Source organism: Lissotriton helveticus, chromosome 7 (genome assembly GCF_964261635.1).
Source record: "Lissotriton helveticus chromosome 7, aLisHel1.1, whole genome shotgun sequence".
Lineage (NCBI taxonomy): Eukaryota > Metazoa > Chordata > Amphibia > Caudata > Salamandridae > Lissotriton > Lissotriton helveticus.
Genome location: NC_136068.1, coordinates 1,761,079,014 through 1,761,100,135, shown reverse-complemented (window position 1 = coordinate 1,761,100,135; position 21,122 = coordinate 1,761,079,014).

The window sequence follows — 21,122 nt, the reverse complement described above, 5'->3', positions numbered from 1 at the left end:
GCAGTCAATAGCCTCAAAAAAAGAACCATAGGAAGTGTCAATTAAAACTGTTTAGAATTTTAACAACAGGTGATCAGCCAATCATAGGGGAAAGCATACAAAGGACAGAAAGTTCAAAATTGCAAGATGGAAAAGTATAAACAATTCCTAACACAAATCCACAGCTTGAAGTCGGGAGCACATACACATGCAAAGGTTTCCTACTGGTATAAGGTGGGCACCTAGGATGGTAAACTAGGCCCTACCCCCGTGTCCATATGAATTCCACTGAATCAAAAACCAACACACATAATAGCTTATTTGCCCACCATAATGTGGTGGGCAAATAACAGCACAGCAGATTCAGTCTTGAGCAATATTGCTACCCTTGATAATTGGTGCATATTAATATGCAAGGGTTTACCTTAACCATATCCAATGGCTCTTGAAAAGGGTTAAGTCTCACCCATTATCAAGCAGCTTGAAGTGCTCTCAAAGTCCTCCGCCTTTGTTTCAGCCTGAGAGGTAACTAGTCACAATTTCAAAAATGAATTTTGCGGCCTGGATATATATGTGAAGCCATTGACAGCAAGGATGAATGCCCAGATTTAAGGCAACGCTAAGTGACTAGTCTTCTTAGTATTGTCCATTATTGTTCAATTAATTAAAATCATTATAATATGCTATAATTACAGAATGCTATAAAAGAAAATAGGAAAGGAAATTTAAAAAAAGGCTCACAGAGTTTGCTTAAAACTTAAAAATCTTAAATCTTAAAAACAATTGTCCAGTCTGGAACTGAAGTGCTGGTACATAGGGGTTGCTTCAGCAATTGGGGACCCAGTTTGCGCATCTTTTCAAGTGGTCCCTGTGCCCGGTAAACAAGGTTTAATTTGATGACGGGCCATTTAAAACAACTGAATTTTCCTGGTTTTGGCGCCAGGTACCTGGGTTAGCCTACTTAGTCCACTGGTCTTGGCCTTTTTGGTTCCCTTGTGAACCTGAGCTTTGTAATGACTGTAAACCAAAGCAGGACTCTGGGTTTATTGTAGACACAGGAATGATGTTATGTTTTAAAAATTATTTGGTCCTAGTCATTCTAGCTTGGTGGCCGGCTAGTTACATCTTATATCTTTATAGTTTGTGTCAGTGCGGCCCGGATGGCATCTGTGAATTTCCCTAGTCAGGCCACTGTTTGAGTTGTATTAGCAGAGAAGCACAAATCTTAAACTTCTCTGCATCATATGGAGCCGTGAGACCTGCAAATTTGGAGTACCGGGCAGTGCCACTCTCTAGCTAACTTTGGGCAGCAACGCAACAGATGAAGCCAAGATTTGCAGTGGTAACTGCAAAGATGACAGGCAACTGAATTGTCTTGCCGGGCACAGGATGGATTAATGTCCGCAATAGGCAGAGCTAGAAGTCTCATGTAAGTGATTCTTTTCCTGCCCAGAACTGTCAGTGCTTGCTCAAAATAAGGCTGAGGTTTTCCCAGGATATAAGAGGCATCCAGTGTCGAAAGATTGGATTGATGGAGTAGTCTCTCCTGATCCTTTTCGAAGGATTTTCTCTTAACCTGTGTGTTCCCTGTCTTTTTCCAGGCTGTTGCTGGGATGTCCAGATTGTGTAGATTTTGGGCTTCTATTTCAAGTAGTCTTGTAGCTACTGCCAACTGTGACTGCCATAGGGAGCCATTCTCTTCAAAGATTGTTTTGATATGGGTTTTCAATGAGGATGCAGAGGCAGGCAAAGTACTAATATAGTATTTTAATAAGTCCCCTTAGCAGGTGATATCGGGCAAGTTAGGCCCAGCTTCAGAATTACTCTGGCTCTCCTGGCCTGTCGTGGAAGAGCTAGAACTTTCTTGCAGGCTGAGATTTGGAGGTTTGTGAGGAGCTTGTTGAAGGCGCCAGGAAAGACTAAAGGACTTATTAGCAAGAACCTCGTTAAAATGATCGCAGTTTTAGCGGCAGGAAACAGCCAATAAAACATTGATAATGGGCTTGCTAATATGCGCTATAGAATTCCAATAGAAGCCCAGGTTAGATGTGCAGGACATCTAACCTGGGCTTCTATTGGAATTCTATAACGCATATTAGCAAGCCCATTATCGCCATGTTAGCGGCAGTTTCCTGCCGCTAAACGGCAATAATTGTAACGAGGTTCTTGCTAATATGCCCCAAATGTCCATAGTTAAGAGAGAGAACAAGTTTTGCTCTCAAAACTGTCAGGTTTGGTTCTGCTGTTGGACTATGAAAACACTGGTTTAAGCGTCGCAAACTGTAAATAATGCCGGCCACCTTGCTTCTTAGATGTTTCAGGTGGGCTGTTCGCTTTACCCCTTCTGCTAGCCTGACCCCCAGGTAGTTATAACTTATGCATGTTTTGATTTGCAGATCGCCTAGGCGCCATCGTGCTGTTTGCTTTCAGTGATACTACCCCAAAATAAGTATCCTGGTCTTCTCCTGGTTAGCCGAAAGGTTGCTCTTTTGATTGTACCTGTGAAAGGCATTTAGAGCTTTCTGTAAGCCAGACCGCGTGTGATCCATTATCGCAGTGGAGACGCACTTTCCCCAGCTTTGTTGTTAGTAAACTTGCTCCTTCCAGGGCTTTTCCCAGGTCTGCTGTAAAAAGATTAAAGAGAAGAGGGGCAAGGACACACCCTTGATTCAGGCCGTTATTGGTTGGCCCCTTGTCTGTTACCATGGTTTGGTTGGTCTTGATGCAGACCCAGGTCCCCGGATGTAGTGCAATTATTGCCCTTAGCCAACTGTTGGGGAATTCCCCAGGAGTCAAGTTTTTCCCACAGCTTCACTCGATCAACCCGGTGAAATGCTGCACTGTAGTTCACAAAGCAGCAAAAGAGGGGTAATTGTGATAGCTGGGTTGCTCGATGCGACAGATGACCCAATGCTAGAATGTTATGCAAGGGGGAACTTTCAGGCCTAAAACAGATTGAAAGAGGGGAAGGATGTTGTTATCTTTTGCCCACGCTTCTAGTTCTTTCAGTAGTGTTCTTCTGTACGCATTTGGTTCAATGTCTAATAAAGCAATAAGACGGTAATTTTCTTGTTTCGTACTGTCCCCTTTTTTATAAATGGGGAAAAGAATGGAACCTTTCCATGATGGTAGGACAGTTGAAGTAGCGTAAGCGTACCTGAAGGGTGGTGTGAGCTGTTCTGGCCAGAATGCAGGTGATGCTTTACACACTGATGCAGGACCCATTGGGTCCTGGGGCACAGTCTGTCCTAATTTTTTTTTATGAAGATGATTACCTCGGCATCCGTGATGTTAGGTGTTTTGTCGACCTTGTATGTTACTGGGAAAAGTTGTTGTGGGCGAGTGTGGGGCTTGTTCTGGTGGTTAGAGTATAGCTGCTTTGCGTGTTTGACCCATTCCGCTTCTGCCACTCCATTCCTTTTTGTCTGGCCAGTATTACTATGTTGATTTATAAACTTCCAAAGTTGGATGTGCCCCCTTTCTTTGAGGAGGGTGAATATTTTCCACCATTCTGCCTAGATTTTCTTAGCTCTTATCTCCCAGACTTTCTTTCTATGTTCCGGCGGAGAACTGTTATTGCCTTTGTTTGCAGATTTTTGGTTTCCTTTCTCCTTGCCTTCAGGGCCTTTAAGAGGCTGCGTTTTGTTGGGTGAAGTTCTCTTGGGAGAATTTGTGAGGGGAGTCGGTGAGTGTGGATGGCCTGCCTTTGGGTGTTTTCCGACCCCCCCCTACGTTTTAGTTCCTCTAGGATTGCTTTCCAGTGCTCCAGGGGGGTAACGGTGCATATGACTGTGGAGTTCGACTCTTTGTGAGCAATCCACTCCAAGAGTATTGGGCCAAGATTTTATTCTACTAAGAAATTCATGGTGCTCTTTTCTGGTTGAGAGCCCTAAGTGACTAGTCAATAGGAATTCCATTCTAATGTCCTAAGAACTTTAGGCCTATCTCTCTCCTGCCTTTTCCAACTAAAATTGTGGAGCGAGTGGTGAGTAGCACTCTGTCTGAGTTTTTGGAACAACGTAATTTGCTGGAGGAGGTTCAGTTTGGTTTTCAGCCGGCCCATGGCACTGAAACGGCTCTGGTGACAATGATGCACAAACTTCGGATACAGGCAGACAGGGGGCAGGCAGCTGTTTTGGCTCTGCTTGACCTGTCTACCGCCTTCGATACATACAGTCAACCATGGGATTCTGCTGAGTAGACTGAGAGAGGTGGGGGTGACGGGATCTGTCCTGAGGTGGTTCCAGTCATTTTTACTGGATAGACAGCAAGCGGTATCCCTTCCCCCTTTTCAATCTGCTTATACTAATATCTCGCATGGCGTACCACAGGGCTCGGCTATCAGCCCCATTTTATTTAACATCTATTTGAAACCCCTGATTGCTGTCATCAAAGAGTATAACATTAATATAGTTAATTATGCGGATGACACACAGTTGATTTTCTCCCTTGAGGGAGACCAGTCAACCCCGTTAGAAGTGTTTCATAATTGCCTGCATCATACGGCGCTCTGGCTGAAGGAGAACTCACTGCAATTCAACACGGATAAGACAGAGGTGCTTTAATGTCCTAGGGACAGGATTCCCTCTGCCTTGCCCAGTAACTTCTGGCCCGCCGCTACTTCATCCGTGGTTCAACCAGTGAAGAAGGTCCCGCAACCTGGCCATCATGTTTGACTATAAACTCACCTTGGAAGCTCAGGTCATAAAAACTGTGACTTATTGTCTGGCCATTATTAGGTCACTGTGGAAGGTTCTTCATCTGCTACCTTCTCATGCACATGCATTGATAGTGCGCAGTACTATTCTTAGTAGACTTGATTTTTGCAATGCTTTGTTTCTCGAGTCTCCTAAATTCTTGCTTGACAGGCTGCAGAGGATTCAGTTAACTGCTGCCAAGTTGGCCCTCGGGTGGCCCAGAAGATTCGCTTCCTCGTCAGCCATGGCAGAACTGCATTGTCTTCCGCTGAGACACAGAGTCCAGTTCAAGTCTCTCTGCATAGTGTTTAAAGCCTTGCATAGGTTGAGGCCTGTGTCTATGCAAAGAAAGTTTGAATGGTATGCTCCAGTGAGAAGCCTTCGCTCTTCCTTGGCAAGACTTGAAAAGATTCCCAGATTCAGGAAAGTAACTTCTGGCCCGCTGCTACTTTGTCCGTGGTTCAACCAGTGAAGAAGGTCCCGCAACCTGGCCGTCATGTTTGACTATAAACTCACCTTGGAAGCTCAGGTCATAAAAACTGTGACTTGTTGTCTGGCCATTATTAGGTCACTGCGGAAGATTCTTCATCTGCTACCATCTCATGCACGTGCATTGATAGTGCGCAGTACTATTCTTAGTAGACTTGATTTTTGCAATGCTTTGTTTCTCGAGTCTCCTAAATTCTTGCTTGACAGGCTGCAGAGGATTCAGTTAACTGCTGCCAAGTTGGCCCTCGGGTGGCCCAGAAGATTCGCTTCCTCGTCAGCCATGGCAGAACTGCATTGTCTTCCGCTGAGACACAGAGTCCAGTTCAAGTCTCTCTGCATAGTGTTTAAAGCCTTGCATAGGTTGAGGCCTGTGTCTATGCAAAGAAAGTTTGAATGGTATGCTCCTGTGAGAAGCCTTCACTCTTCCTTGGCAAGACTTGAAAAGATTCCCAGATTCAGGAAAGTTAGGGCAGGTGGTCGATCCTGTGGGATTGATGCTGTCAAACTTTGGAATCAGCTCCCATTGGAGCTAAGACAAGTTAGTGATCTCCATGTCTTTAGTAGGAGACTTAAAACCTGGCTGTTTCCTAAAACTTAGTTGGTTGTCGGTTCTGGAGCACTCTTTTTCCTTTCCTTAATTTGAGCCGTCAGCTCTAGGATGCCTTTTTGGTGACAGTGCGCTTTATAAATTAAACTAGCAGCCCGTCCCGACCTTGTCCGGGAGCATTTAGGCTTCCCCTACCCCCGCCTGCCCCGACATTGCCCAGCAGCCTGTGGCCTCGCCAGCAGCCCGTGCCCCCGCCCGCCCCGTCCCCCGCCTACCCCGATCATTGTTTTAGTAATTTCCCGTCCCCTGCCTGGCCCGACACCCGCGAATGTATGACGCTAAATCGGGGTCAGCTACATCGCACGCTGTAACATCGCGCCTATTACATCGCTTCCTCCATTACATCCTGACCAATGACATCGCATCCCTTTGCAACGCGATTGCATTGCTTCCCATTGGCCCGAACATCACCCCGCAGTACATTACGTCGATGGGCAAAACAACGCGGTGTCTTGTGTTTGCCGCATGAACCCACCACTACCCCTGCACCCCCTCTCATCCCCCTCGACCCCAAATCTTCTGCTTTTATTACTTTGTTAGTATGGTATATTATTCATTTGTAAATTGCAAGTAATGTAACCCTATTTTTTTAAACTCTTATTTTAATTTTAGCTTGTTTCGTGTAAGGAAAGCACATGCAGGTCTGGAGATCCGTCCTCCCTTGCGGGCCCAATCCATGCATTTGCAGTTAGTCTTAATGGCTTACAAAATACCTCCTGTCTTTACTGACGAAGGAGTTTTTGTGACTTCCTGTTGATACACATTTTGCAAAAACCCGGTAGTTGTACAGTGCCACCTAATCACCCATAAGGGTCTCTAGACTTTGGGGGCCGTGGGGGAGATTACGTGAGCTATTGCCCTGAGTCACATGATGCTGAGCTGATCTGCCTCATTACGAGCAGCACGTTTATTTGCCATATGTGTGGCAACTCCTCTTACAGCAAGTATCACAATTATTTGTTTTGTAATAAATATCACCAGCTTCAACGTGTCGATAATTATTGGGGGGAAAACGCTCAGTATTTAGTAAGACATGCAAACAATTTTGGTGCGGAAAGTAAAGAAAACGTACATGTTACGCCCCCCCCCAAAAAAAGAATTGGGTGTTATTTATGACCTCAATAAACGCTGACTCTGCAGACGTTATAAAGTGTGATAAATGCCATACCATTTACCAGACGTATGTAATGGGGGTATTAGACTTTGCACATTATCTCTCTACATTTGTCAAAGAATCTCTACAATTCTCAGTAAGTGGCAATTCAAATTTTTGGGTCCTTGTTAAATTGTTGGGACGATTCGGGTAATCTCTGTATCACATTAGTTTTCAAGTGATAAGGAGTTTACCAATTTTCCTGAAATGTTGGCATTTGTGAGAAAAGCTGTGTAACAGTTGGACCATCAGCTTTGCCAGGCATCACGCATATGGGGTTAGACCATGCGGGGTGAGGGAAAGCGGGAAAAGGAGGTTCACTTGAAAGTAAGCATGGGCGGATTTTGCGTATCGGCAATCCGCGGATTTGCGGATTTGCGGATTTCGAAAATACGCAAAATCCGCGGATCCTAGCGTATTTTTTATTTTTTTGTGTTCGCACGGGTTTCTGCACGTTCGCAAGGGTTTTATTGTACAAAACGCTCGCGAACGGGCAGAAACCCGTGCGAACACAAATGCATAGGCCTCTATCCAGCATCACAGCTGATTTTCGACGGTAGATTTGGGAAGAAGGCACATCTGCCCAGCCTTGACAACGCTCACGATTGTTTCTGGGCTGATGAATGAGTCACTGCATTTGAGCTTCAACTAGTTCCAGCGACCATGTGTGTGTTACTATGCAATCGCGCCGAAGGGCGCACTGGTCACTGTCTATTTTACAATGGCGCCAGCAAGCTGCCAGCGCTGTTGTAAAATAGTTACAAAGTTAGCTTGCACAGGAAGCATTTAGATAAAATAAAGCAGGTGCTGCTTTATTTTATCTATGTGCTTCCTGTGCAAGCTAACTTTGTAACTATTTTACAACGGCGCTGGCAGCTTGCTGGCGCCATTGTGTACACGAGTTTGAACCCGTTACGTTCGCGGATTTTTTTTTTCGGATTTTGTGGGAAATTCGCAAAATACGCGGATTGCGGATTTCCCAAAAATCCGCAAATCCGCGGGCGTAGCGGATTTTACGCCCACGCTTACTTGAAAGGGGATCTCTATGGGCATTGGGGTTTGGGGCATTGGGGTTTGAATATATTAATGCGGCCGTCCTGCTGTGAAGACAGCACCATCCAATTCTTTCCGAGCCTCTCTTTGGTGCAGCGGATGGCAGCAGATAATTCTAAAAACTGGCATTGACATTCAGAGGCCCACTGGAGTTCAATTAACAATAATTGTAATTTTGGGAACATCGGCATAATACTAATTACCTGAGACACCCCACTGGGCCATCCACCCTTCCATCCATCCATTCATCCATCCATTGACCTATCCTTCATCCATCTGCACCCTACCAGCCCCACATCCATCCATCCATACACCCACCCATTCTTCATCCGCCCATCCATCCATCAATCCATCCATCCATGCATCCATCCATCTTGCCTTCCACCTTTCACCCGTCCAGCCAAACACCCTTTGTCCGTTCACCCACCCTCTCACCCATCCATCCACCAGCCCATCATCCATACATCATTCATCCATGCAACCATCTTCCATCCACCCTTTCATCCATCCAGCCTTTCTCCTGTCCATTCAACCACCCTGCGTTTCACCCGTTCAACCATACACCCTTCATCCATCCATCCATGCATCCATTGATGTACATGACGAAACAGCTTTGAATGTACACGTACATGAATAATGATACAGCATACAATATTGACAGTATTAATGCCCTAACATCCTGAACATCGCATTATTTTTTTTCTTTACGTTATTTCTCCAAAATGTTCTTGTGGAATTAATTCTTTGTAGCAGTTGTTGCAATTTCGGGATTCGAACTGCCGACATTCCCCTTCATAAACGTTCCGTTTAGCTCTTTACGCTATCATACATTTTTAATGGGAAGCTGGTATTTAGAGACCCAACTTGTCTTCTGGGAATGGTTATTTGGACAGTCAGCGCTGTATTATATTGTTCGGCCAAATATTCATTTTTGTGCATTACAAACGACAGTCACTCACCCTCTCACCCATCCATCCACCTATCATTCATCCACCAGCTCATCATCCACACATCATTCATCATGCAACCATATTATATTGTTCGGCCAAATATTCATTTTTGTGCATTACAAACGACAGTCACTCACCCTCTCACCCATCCTTGCACCCATCATTCGTCCACCAGCTCATCAGCCATACATCATTCATTATGCAACCATCTTCCATCCACCCTTTCATCCATCCATTCATCCACCCAGCCTTTCTCCCGTCCATTCAACCTCCCAGCATTTCACCCGTCCAACCATACACCCTTCATCCATCCGTACATCCACCGGTGTACATGACGAAACAGCTTTTCATGTACACGTAACAGAAAAATTATACAGCATACAAAATTCTCAAAAATGTACATTTTGCATAAATTATTTGTAGCAAGTTGGGGATTCCAACTCACGACCTACCCCTTCATAAATGTTTCTTTTATCTCTTTACGCTATCATAAATTAATTAAGAAAAGGTAGTCAGTCAGCGTGGTATTTTTTTCCCCCCACATTTGTATCTTCATGTGCCTCAGCGAGGTATTTAATGTAAGCTCGTAATGTTTATCTTCAGGTGACAGCATACAACATTCTCAAAAATGTACATTTTGCATAAATTATTTGTAGCATTTGTTGCAAGTTGGGGATTCGAACTCACGACCTTCCCCTTCATAAACGAATCTTTTATCTCTTTACGCTATCATAAATTATTTATGTATCTTCATTTGCCTTCATGTGTTTATCTACAGGTGCCTCAGCGTGGTATTTGCGGGTATTTATTAGCTCGTAATGTTTATCTTCAGGTGCCTCAGCGTGGTATTTGCAGGTATTTATTTCAACATCGTACTGTTTTGATCAAGTGCCTCATATTTTAAAATCTGGGTATTTATTTGCCGGTATTTATTTCAACAGCGCCATCCAAATCATGTGCCTCGGCGTGGTATTTGCCGGTATTTATTTCAACAGCGCCATCCAAATCAGCCTCCAAACAGCCACCCAATGTATATGCTATGCAATCGCTAGAGACTTAAAGGTCCATGCGATGTTATAGCATGCGTCGTAATTGCATGCGTTCTGAAGCCTGCCGCGATGTCCTAGTCGCGTTGCGATGGAAGCGCGATGCAATACACTTTCGTTGTAACTGGTGTTTTTCCGACACCCGCCTGACTTGACATTGTCCCCGGAGCATTACCTGAGCCGCAGGTCCTCATTTCACCGATCCTCGCGCCTCAGCCACCGGTCCTCATTTCTCCGCTCCACCGCTCTGCTCCTTACCGCCTGTCCGCCGCTGCTCCTCCCCCGCGCCATGTCCGCCGCTCCTCGGACGCCTCTCCTCCCCGTGCTGACCTGAGCACGCACGTCGCGGCCGGCGCTACTTTGGGGGGACTACTTTTTTTAAATATAAAAATTGTAAATAACGTTTTATTTTGTCATTTATATAGCCTATAACCATCTACACACCCTGACGATTTCAACGGTGTATTGGGTGTGTAGATTGGCGCTGTGGTTCCCGAGTTTACCTGCCTCAAAGCCTGAAAGTTCTTACTTTATTATAGTAGTATAGATAAATTAATAAATAAAATAAATTCTATTTGAGACTGTACTAAATGGACGGGATATGACCTTAAAAACGGTATCATTAACTTTTGCAATGTGCCGTTCATAGGAGTTAGCCCTGTCCAAAGCATGCGAGGCCCAGATAAAAGTCCTAAGCTGGAGTACTGCAGGTTTACAACAAAAGCACAAGGAGTAGATTGTATACATAAAATCAAAAACAATCTATTGCTTTCAGGAGACTTGGGCAATGGATGACATAACCCTGGATGGTTTCTCTTCATACAGCCATAAAGGAAACTAAGGGGGGGGGGGGCTAGAGGTGGTCTAGCTATTTGGGTATCCCTCAGGCTGGACATAGTCAAAAAGGTATCTTCTCAAATTGGCAACAAAATCAAACTGTTGTGAATTTCCCGGAAGTTATGTAATTTGGACATTCTGAATGTGTATCTTCATCTGGGGCACCCATCAGATTTTCAAAGCACCTTGATGAGCTAGATAAATGTGTTGGGACTCTCCATTTGTAACTATATGCCACTAGCTCAAATCAGTCGTCCATGGCAAGACATCGCATCATTTTGGTGTGTGGGGACTGTACCAGATGCCACGCTAGCCAACCTAGATGTTCTCCGTTATTCTTTTGTCTATAGCCTGGTTTATCCAGCAACTCTGTCAATTGTTTTTTTTCCTTCAAATTATTTTAATTTTATTTTCAAAACCTCAAATCATGGCGTTAAAACAACAATACAGTAGCTGTATGAGTTCAGCGGGCAGTTCAGCTGGGACGAGAGACAGTGACATGATCATTTGCATCATAATACCATATATTTAACATGAATTGCACTACATCATTACAAAGAAGACATGGCAGCATCATCCTCATTACAGGTAAGTTCATAGTACTTATTTTATGGAATTTACATGGGCATACCCTGCTTTTACAGGTTATTCTTTCCACAGCAAAAATTAAGTCCCTACCCTTCTACCATTAAATAAGGCTAGGTACCTCAGGGGTTCCCTACTGCTTCGCTATGTCTCATTTGGCTACCAACAGTCCCAGACTGCACAACAGTAACTTTATTCATGATATATCAACATTGTTTGGTATTCTTAAAAGGATAAATTTGGGATCATCATGGATTTGTATCTCTAATATTGTCCTTAGTTCTGACCGTATTCAGTGCAAGTATTCCTGTATAAGTGGACAGAACCATAATGTGTGAATGAAGTCTCCCCGACTCCTCCATCATTGCAGGTAATCTGGAGAAGGTGCTCCACCCAGTCTAGGAAGGCGGGCCCTGTCATAATATGTTCTATGCAGAATTTTCAGTTGTATGAGATGTAACCAGGATCTAATTGCCTCCTCTCATGGGAACATTAATGCAGCTTCCCATTCAATGTATTTAAATGAACATATGTCCACTTCCCATGCTAGCCTAAGTTTTTGGTGATTTTCGGGCATATTGTTGTTAATAGATTTATAGGTGTAGGATACTACTTTTTCATTTGGCACATCCATCAGGAGTCTGCCTTCCAAAGAAGAGTACTCTGGGAGATCCTGGGGAATTTCTTTGGCTTTCCAGGCTGTACGTATTTGTATTGCTGTTGGTTGTGGAGTTGGAATTTGTGCTGGAGAGAAGTAAAGGGCATTAGAGTGCTGCTTTTTAATAGACTGCCTACATTAAAAATACCTATGCGGTCCCAGAATATGAAGCCCTTGAGTTTGATAATTTCTTGTAGATTTCTGCCCATCCATAATGGCATTTCATGTGATTTTTCGCTTCCATCTCATATAAGAATTTGCCTTATCCCATGCTTCCAAAGTGATCTGGGTAGCTGGTAGGAGATTGGATCTCCCTGTACCTCCATAAAGAATGTGGTGATATGTGAGTGTCTGGAATTGGGTCTGTTCAAGGACATAAGTTGGATAACTCCTATCCATATATCCCCAGTCATAGCTGGCTATTGAATGGGACACCCGGTAACAGTCCTGGAGATCAGGGAGGCCATGTCACCTTTATATGGATTGCGTTGTAGGTTATGAAGGGCTATTCTTGGCTGTTGTTCCACAGGAGTTTCCTAAATTCGCCCTCAATTTGAGTAAAAATATCATCTGTAATATGTATTTTGCATGGCATATATGAATTCTGAAAGGGTTATCATTTTAAATATTCCCAGTCTTTCCAAGAGAATTAGGGCAAGTAGTTTCCAGCGTGTCACATCTAGTTTAACATAATTGAATATTGTTTTTACATTTTCACTGATGCATCGCTCAGAGTCTGTTGTGGCATACATCCCTAAGTACTGGAATCCTTCCCTAGATATTTTGATTTGTCAGTAACCTTCAAACATATAGAAGACTGCTGGGATCTATTCTGTGAGTTGAGTGAGATAAAGCAGAATGTCATCGTTCAGGGCGCTTTTTCCTTTTGGGATGGGGAACCCTCAGTTTGGAAGCTTTTAATTTCAGTGTGAGTACAAATCAGACATCTTAGGGGTTCCAAGGTCAGGGCAAAAAGGAGGGGGGAAAGTGGGCATCCCTGCCGAGTTGATCTCTTTATGGGGAAGACAAGAGACAGCGTGATATTTCCCTTTACTGCAGGAAACAGTTTTGTGTGGAGTAGGTCTAGCTTCTATCTGAAGGGTGATTGGAAACCTAGCTTCTGAAAAATGTGGGCAATGAAAGGCCAGTAAATCACATCAAAGGCCTTCTCAGCATCAAGTGAAATGAAAAGGTGGGGGTCTTGCCTATGTTGAGTCATTGCCATCCTATTATGGAGTCTACACAAGTTCCCTCAGGTGGAGCGTTTTAGCATAAAGCCGGATTGATCATTGTGGACTAATGAGGTATGCACTTTAAAAAATCTTGTGGCTAAAATTGTAATTAGGACCTTGGTCTCTGCATTTATCAGGGAAATAGGGTGGTAGGAGCCACAGGAGGTGAAAGGTTTCCCCAGTTTTTATATGACTACTATGGTGGCTCTATGGAGATCTGGAAGAAGTATACCATTTTCACGTGGTATGGGTGGTGTATGTGAGGAGCTAGTATATCTGCTTGTTTCTTAAAAAATTCAGCTGGGAGGCCATTGGGGCCAGAACTTTTTCTGGGTTTTCAGCGAAGCATGGCATTTTGGACCTCCTCCAGAGTAATATCCACCTGTAGCGATTTGCGGTCAATGTTGGGCTGGGTCGGTAGTGTAATCTCTGCAAGGTAATCCTCGATCTGGGTAGAGTTTGCCAAGGCCAGGCTTCATACAGGGCACTATAGTGTGCCGTAAATTCCCGTAGTATTTCTTCATCTGTGGATTATAGGGTGCCCTCCCTACCCTGTATTTGAATTATCATCTGGCTTTGATCTTCCGCCGGCTCTGCCAGGCCAGCAATGTTCCTGGATTTGTCGCCACCCTCATGGAGACAATGTTGTGCGGTAATCATGTGGTGGCATACTGCATCTGCATCCAATTCAATAGATTCAGGTTGCAGGGTGTTGATCTTTCGTTTTAAGCGAGAGTGTGGTTGAAGAACGTTTTTGGTTCCTGCTTTTAGCAGCTGTGTCTCTAGTTATCTCCATGTTTGCCTTTTTTTTCTAGAAGGCAATGATATTTTGGATTCTATCGTGCATAGCCGCATCATATGCATTCAACATTGTAACAGCTGAATTGACAGAGTCTTTGTTAACTTTGTCATTTCAGAAGTCATCAGTGATGTCACTGATCATGTCATGAGTAATGTAACATGTGAGGTCATAAGCAGTGCATTGTGGGACGTAGGTTATAGTTAGCTCAGGTAACTATAACTACTGAATTTCACTGGTTTTGTATGAGTGAAATCTGACCCTAATTATAACGTCCCTGTAACCTTGTAATCTTAGTTTTTTCTGTGTCTTCCTAAGGTTTTTTCAATTATATTTGTTAACTAAAACATCCCTGTAACCTTTGTTGTTTTCAGTGAACATGTAAGGTTTTGTAAATGCTAATTCTAAACTATAACATCCCTGTAACCATGAATCATACAAAGCTGTCCTCAAAATAACAATTCCTTTGATGAATAGTGCACCCCATTATTGTTACAATAGTTTCAGGGTATCATTCTTTACTAAACACGTCTATGAGAAATTGAAAAGCTTCAGATGTGGTTACTCTCGCTACAGATTTTAGCTCTGGCCCTTTTGCATGGAAGTTGTAGCAAATTGAGTCTGTCCAAATAATTAGGAGTTTTTGCTTTGGACTACCAGTTTTTTTACTTTTATACTATGAGTGATTCTGACTACTGAGTCTCACTCACAGTAAAGTGACGTTAATTGGACTGGGTATGTTAACTGTGAATTTAACATTAGGCCCCTGCTGCATTGCTAGTGTAAGAGGCACTGGGCGGGTCAACGTGAACACAGGTAAATACATGTGTGTGCACATATGTGGGTTGCACAGGTGAAACGGTTGTATGCAGCCCGGTAATTGCACACAGGTACCCTGGCACCAAAGGGACTCTGTAAGCATTGCAGCTGATACGGGGTAGGCTTTAAAATACAAGTAGGCATTCTTAGAGAAGGTCTGTAGGACTAACTGAAGGATCTGTAGTGTTGTCATTGTATTATACACACAGGAAAAATGTGCCCTGAAGTACTGTTTCACTCCCATTAGACCTAGACACAGCAAGGTGTCATATTGGGGCAAAACATGCAGACTAATTCCAGTAGGTGGGCATTGTCCCCTCTAATGGACCATGGTAATTAGCCTACTCCCTAGTCCAACTGGGCTGGACCTGTCATCCCGAGATAGGAGTCAGAAAAACTGCTGGGCTCGTTCCAGGGTAGGAGAGTGGCCTATTCTTAGCTGGGCCACCCTCATCCATTCTTTTTGTTTTGAGCATTTTTCCATGGTGCCTAGTTTGCTTTATGCTCCTCCTGTGGGGTGGGCGGTTTGACAGCCCCCCTACCACCATATACCTCAGCTGGGCACAGTGTATATTTTGAGAGGGAGCAACAGTCCTGGGTAATCCTTCGTGCAAAAAACAATCCTGCCTACAAGACCGGGCCCTTGCAACACAACACAAGGATGCCTGAGTTGATGCTAAGCAGTACATTGTGTGCCAATGTAAGGAGAGGACAGTAATGCACCATATATTGTTAAATATGTCAAAATCCTGATCTCTTCCTCCCATTCAGCACAGCAAGCTGTCTTGCTGAATTGCTTTGTGTGAAAGTATGATACATCTGGCCCCCAATATCCAGAACATGGAAGCCCTACCACTGCCGCACCCCTAGTGGTGGCTGACTATCCTGCATTATGGTGTCAGTGGTTCATTTCAGAACACCCTAGCCTGGCACAGGCACTTCGCATCCAGGCTTCTCAAACATCCTTAGGTCATGGATGCCTTGTTACGACAAGTAAACAACTGTGCCTGCTTTCCCCTTCACCAAACCCAAAATCAGAAAATGCAGTTATCTGTTAAAGTTTATGCACTAAATGTGGTGGGTGCAATATACTATAATGGCTCCAAATGCAAGCATAAAAAGCAAGGACTCATGTGTTCAGTAACTGAAGAATGAAACGAACCATGAACATGGAGAAGGAATGTTGAGTTACTGTTTACATGTCCGTGCACACCGGCCATACATACTCTGAACAGCAATTTTCAGCAAAAATGAAGAGACAATTTCAGCAGGTAACATGGCTCTTATGTATGTTGCAGAATACAAGTGCACACATGTAGACTTGTATTTCAGCACCTGGCTACCCTCACAGGTGATTAGCCGTGCTTTACAAATCAAGATTGATTGATAGAAAAAAGATCAAACTTGTCAATAGAGACATAGTCAAACTTAGTTACATGTACATTGAGATACACCGGAAGGGATATACATAGCAGTGTGTCAGGTAATAAGCTCACAGGGGTGACACTGCCTACCCCTTCATAGGCCTGGCTGTCCACCAGTCACACTACACGAAAATGTTCTTCAGTGATGCCCACAATCGAACTGACCAGGAACATTTTCGAGTAGACCTTTGGATTGCTGATGTCTAGATTCACATGTTTAAACATCAGCGGTTGACTCTGTAACACCCACCTGAGATGGAGTGCAAAATGGACATCTTGTGATCAAAGCAAAAGAAAACATCTACAAGAGACAACAGACTGAAGCTCCAAACTAGAAACCAAAGACCAGGGTTGATGACAGTACACTAATAGGTGAAAATGTCAAATATAAATATTTGTACAACTAATTATGTCATATCATCCTTGTAACGCAAATGCATCCCACAAAACACCTTCATCCTACCCCCTTTTTCTCCCCACCTTACTCCATGATTTAAAACCCAATCGCTCCACCTCTTTGTAAGCCCAAACACCTCACGAGAAAATATGGATTCTTTATGTTTTCCACTTATCACGACCTGGCCTTGGCGATGTCACAGTCATGGAAAGATCTGTAGTCTTGGCAAGGCTGAATGATTACTACTACTCTAGCACAGTTCACAGTACACAGACGTTTTGCAAAATTATAAATATTTGCTTGGTTGTCACTGCAGTTATTGGTCATGTGATGTTCCTAGGCAGTCCATAAAAGGGTGCGTTGAATGTGCATTTTCGATGGTGTGTTGCCTTTGGTATCTATTCTCCACCCAAGCTTCTCGTGCTAATGAGGCTATGCAGATAGTGTGCTCTAACCACCCAAATGACACCGGCCACAGACTAAGAGGTGTATACGTGTGCCCTGGTATTACCTAGGATCACCACCCCTAGGAGTGGAGGTGCCTCATGATCATAACATTGGTCTAAGTAAGCAGTGGAAGCACTCACTCACTATTCAGATAAGACCAAAGTGATGGTTTGTTCCTACCAGGCACATACCATGGTTGAATGGAAATCTCCCTCTTCCCTCCACCTCCAGCCACCATGGGTGCAGGCTCTTGTCCATCCTCTGTCCCTGCTGGTAAGGTTACAGACCCTCTGCATATCTGAAGAAATGTCGGTTTTAGAAGACCTCTGAGGAATCATAAAAGAATTGCCGGTCTTGTCATAGTACTGTTGTTCATGCACCTGGGGGAATATGTTGATAGTTGTGACTTGGCTTCCTGTGCTTATCTTGGACCCGAGCTACATGCGGGTCCAAACTTTGATAACCTTTTGAATGCAAGTGTTGGAAGACCTTCCATGGAGACCTTCCATGGAATCATAAAGCAACGATAGGTCCTGTTCTATCGACGTTGTTCCTGTACCTATGGTGAATGTGTTGGTGGTTGTGCCTTGGCCTCATGTGCCTATTTTAGGCCTGAGTTACATCTGGGTTCAAGCATGTATTGCTGTTTGTGCAGTGCCTTTTAGGGCGCTTTGTGCAGTGGCACAACATATCATCTATGAAATGTAGAATTTAGAATAAATGTGTATACCAGCAGGTGTGTGTTTGTGTGTGTGTGTGTGTATACATTGCTCTATTTGATAAAAGACAGATCAAATCATATGTAAAATGAAAGGCTGACAATGACTTTTGAGTACCCTGCATGTTTAAAGTCCTTTCTTGAAAATCGTACTCAAAGGGTCTCTCTGCAACCTTATCTGTCTGAACCCAAAAGTTTATAGCGTGAGGTTCCCCAGGTGTCGGTGTTGAAACTGATCATTTTTAATATTATACCTGACCCCACTGTTCACACTTATAGCAAACTGGGGCATTAAGGCGATATCTTACGCCGACTAAAACACAGTTGATGTTTTCTTTTAAAGATCAGTCGGCAGATTCTTTTAAGAATATTAAAGGCTGCCTGAAGGACATAGCTCTTTGGATGAATAATAACCAACTTAAACTCAATGCTGAGAAAACGGAGGTATTGCTCTTCTGCAAGATCCAGCCACCTGTGGTGGCCAATGGAAATGGGCAGCCCGCCCGTTTCAGCAGGCACAGTAAAAGATTTGGGAGTAAAGTGGGAAGCTGAGCTCTCCTTTTCTGCTCAGATACAGCAAGTAACAGCTGCCTGTTTCAGGAAGCTGAGACACCTGCGAAAATTCCTACATTTGATGCCGGAGGATTCCCGCTGGGTCATAGTTCATGCCACAGAGACATCTAGGCTGGACTATGCTATGGCCTATACCTGGGTTTGCCAGGGTACCTTATCAAAAAACTATAGACGGTACAGAATCCGGCTGCGAGATTGATTAGACAGGTTCCATTTCGTCATCACATCTCTCCGCACATCTAAGAGCTTCACTGGCTGCCAGTGGAAAATAGAATTGAATTCAAAGCCCAACCTTAGCCTTCCGGTAATTCATGGGAGGTGTCCCAGTTATTTGAAAAAAAATGTGTATGCATCTACAAACAGAATCACGCCTTAAGGTTCAACTCTCAAAATATGCTTTGCATTCCGCGAGTTAGGAAAGCCCGCCTCGGCAGCAGATCGTTTACAGTGGGGGCATTTAAGCTATGGAATTCCTTGCCTAACCGCCTACATCTGATTATGTCAGAACCACTATTCAGGAAAGCTGTAAAAACTTGGCCTTTCCGCCCAGTTTAAACTGCTCTCAGGACTCTGGCGTGACACGGCCTGGCTACTAACTGCCGATTGTTTTTAGCACCGGTACACCTCTGCTGGAGGTAGTGATGGAGCAAGGTTTCATAGGTAAAGAAACTTGCTTGTACTTAATCCTCTCGAAATAACATGTAACAAATGAATCAACATGTTTTGTGAAAAATACTAATAATTGCACCACACAACATTTTTTGCATCTAGGGGAAGCTTGTCTATGTGTTTACTAACAAGTAATCTGAGTGTCTAAAAACGGCTGCTGAAAACGCAGGAACTCTTCTGCGCATGCCTTCTACGTAGTATGGCGTCCTTTGCTTTTGGTGGAAATACTTTGCAGCTGCACAGTAGTGCTTAAAATGGCAGCTTTGATCCTCACATGCTAATGCATATGCTTTTGCTTAAACTAAACCTCGTGTGTTTTGTTAATCTGCTAATGCAATAGTTGAAATAAGGTAATGGGATTAGAGTAGAAATAAGTGAAATACAGTGCATTCATTTTTTTGTATTCTAACATGTCCTTCTTTGACTTTATTATTAGCTCGTATTTGGGCCTGAAGGGTGATTTGAATCGCCATTTTTGAAAACTTTCTCCGCATATGCTGGGAACACTGCAAGACCTCGAGCAGTGACATTAAAGAATTGCCAATTCCCATCTTACCAGTGAAGCACCTGAGAACTTTACCTCTTGACCCGGAGAAAGGAATAAGATGTGTACAAATTATAATACATTATATTAAAAGTAATATGAATGTTGCTGGGTGGATTTAAAGCTTGGGAAAGTAAATTTAAGGGTGGAAACATAGAACAATTAAACCAAAGAAAATGACTTCACATTAGTATATTGAAACATTGGGGGGTGGTACATACCCTGGAAATTGGTATAACTAAGGTAAGCTTAGTAAGTTAGATTGTCCGACTTGTCACAGAGCTGTTACTGACCCAACGTATGCTGAAGGAGATCGTGGATGTCGCGGAACTCAGAGGGCTGGTTGAGCACTCTGAAAGAAGAATCTGGAGATTGCTGAAGGAGAAGACTCTGTCCATTCTAGAAGGGGAACGAAAGTAGCTGCAGAGAGGGATGTAACGCTGGTGTTGCACTTAGTGGAGGTTACCTGTCCTGTCCTGCACCTGTCCTGACCTGTTGGCTCCTGATTAGTTGGGAGCCCTTTCTTTCCAGCCCTGGGCCAGGGGTTGGTCTTGCACCATTCTAGGTAAATATAAATCTGTGTGGTATGTCTTTGTACCGTTTCCTTTTCTCATCCTGCCCAGGTTCCAATGTCTAGAAATTTAACTAAGATTTTTGCTTTGATCATTATTTTTATCCTTGAGAAATTGATAACTTACATGTATTGGTATTTGACTCACAAAATATTGCATAGATTACATTTTTCAAACTCTCTCTCGAGTTTGCATTAATTTAAAGAAATAAGGATAAATGTTATTTTTATGCCTATTATTCTAACAACCTGATTCATCCACCAGAGGAGGAAATTAGGGTATTATGGTTTGGTAAAAAAAGGTGTACAGGTAAATTCAAAATTCAAGTCAGATAGAATCCTGAACCTCGGCGCAGGTTTGCCAGCTTATTGTGTGAATGTTTTTTGGGCCCAGGTGAGTATGATGTTTTAGATATAACCCAAGCTGGAAACCTTGCGCCATCAGTAGCTGTTCGCGCTCTACAGATGGCGATATTAATATTACCTTGATCATAACAGAGGTGGATATGTCATTCTCAGTAATACCAAGTACAGCTGCTAAAATGCCATGACCATTACACATTTTCTAAGATGATGATGCACATTATGGGCCTGACTAACACAGGTAACTCACACTTTTCAGTAAGTTCGCAATTTTGAGTAAGTTTACTACTTTGTGTGTGTTCACATACTCTACTTTTGTAGTCACACACTTTTGTAGTAAGTCTAGGCTAACTATGTATAAAAATAGTAGAGATATTAATTTATATTTATTTACATTTTTAACCATTTTAAAAATGTTCATTTAACTTAACATTATTTCCTAATGTGTGGCTAGGTTCATTATTTTCTATGGTAAGTTCTTGCAGTACCAGTGGTTGGCCATGTGTAGTGCT